The sequence below is a fragment of the Vicia villosa genome, unplaced genomic scaffold, assembly GCF_029867415.1.
Source record: "Vicia villosa cultivar HV-30 ecotype Madison, WI unplaced genomic scaffold, Vvil1.0 ctg.000306F_1_1, whole genome shotgun sequence".
NCBI classification, from domain to species: domain Eukaryota; kingdom Viridiplantae; phylum Streptophyta; class Magnoliopsida; order Fabales; family Fabaceae; genus Vicia; species Vicia villosa.
Genome location: NW_026705134.1, coordinates 335328 through 336707, shown reverse-complemented (window position 1 = coordinate 336707; position 1380 = coordinate 335328).

Below are 1380 nucleotides of genomic sequence, written 5' to 3'. Positions count from 1 at the left end.
CACTTAGTTAAAGAAGATGGATTGCGCATCCTACACTGCCATCCATTCGCCAGAGTCCACATCAAGTATTTCTACAGGAGTTTGTCTCCTCATCCCCCGCCAAGTGCGACAACGGGATCAAGTCATGCAAAGATTATGTCAGTTACAACATCTCAAGAGCGCCCAAAATTCGGGCATTCTTTAATATTTAAGTCTCTTTTACGCAGGAGAGATCGAGATATCAATCTCTCTCCCTCCAAATAAAAGAAACTTAAATAGGGGCATCTGTCATACCCTAATTTTTGACCCCCATGAGATGACATATCTTCAGGATTTTCATCAAGTCAAAGTAAGTACCCAGGGCAGTCTGACATTCAATCAAGGGTGTTCAAAGACAAGAAAACTCAGGCAAAGGATCAATCAATAGGAGGATTAGTCTCTAATACAATCATAAGACTCAAGAGCTTCATTATTTCACCCATGATTGATTAGACACCCAGTCATCTAAGTACAGAATTACTCAGATCAACAGACTAGGGTTTTGAGCCTTATCAAGGACTAAAATCAGGGATCACCTTTGGGAAACCATAAAAAGCCCTAGGGGATCATTCAAAGACATCAATCATATTCAAATAACTCATATGACAAGATCCACTGGACATCACCCTTCAATTCAAAGTCTACAGTCATTATTTTCATATGGTCGACAAATTAGGGTTTTGACCTAATTCATCAGGATAGTGGACTTTTTAATCAGGACATGAATCCAAAACTCAAGACATGATTCAAGAATCTCTACTATCTCAATATAATCCATTTACATCATTCATTTGAGGAAAAGATCTTGATTCTACACAAAAGTCCAAAATCTCACCTTATTTGGAAAAAGTCAACTGTATAGGATCACCATTGACTTTTGAGATCTTTGGTCAAAAAATGACTTTCAAGGATCAATATCATCAATATATGGATAGTAAAGTCATTTGGCCAAAGAAATTCAAAGAAATTCATCAAGGAGCGAAAAGTCGGGAATTAGGGTTTTTTAAGGCATGGTGAGAACTCAAAATTTCACCTACACAACTCAAAAAACTTCCAACAAGAAAGTTGTAGATCTTGCAAAATAAAACAACATCTTACATAAGAACTTTTTTCAAAAGATCAACCATTTAAGGGTTTTGAAAATTTTGAAGTTTTAGGTCATAAACACTTAGAAAATTTTCTAAGTGTTTTAACCTAGTTTTCATCCAACTTTGGGCTCATTTTTCACAAATTTCCCAAATGATTCTGAAGAAGACATAAACTAATGATTTGAAGTAGATGTTTAGGGCTTTCCAAATTGTGTTCAACCTTCTCCAAATTCAATTTGAGCTAAGAGTTATGCTTGTTCAAAGTTGGCCTCAT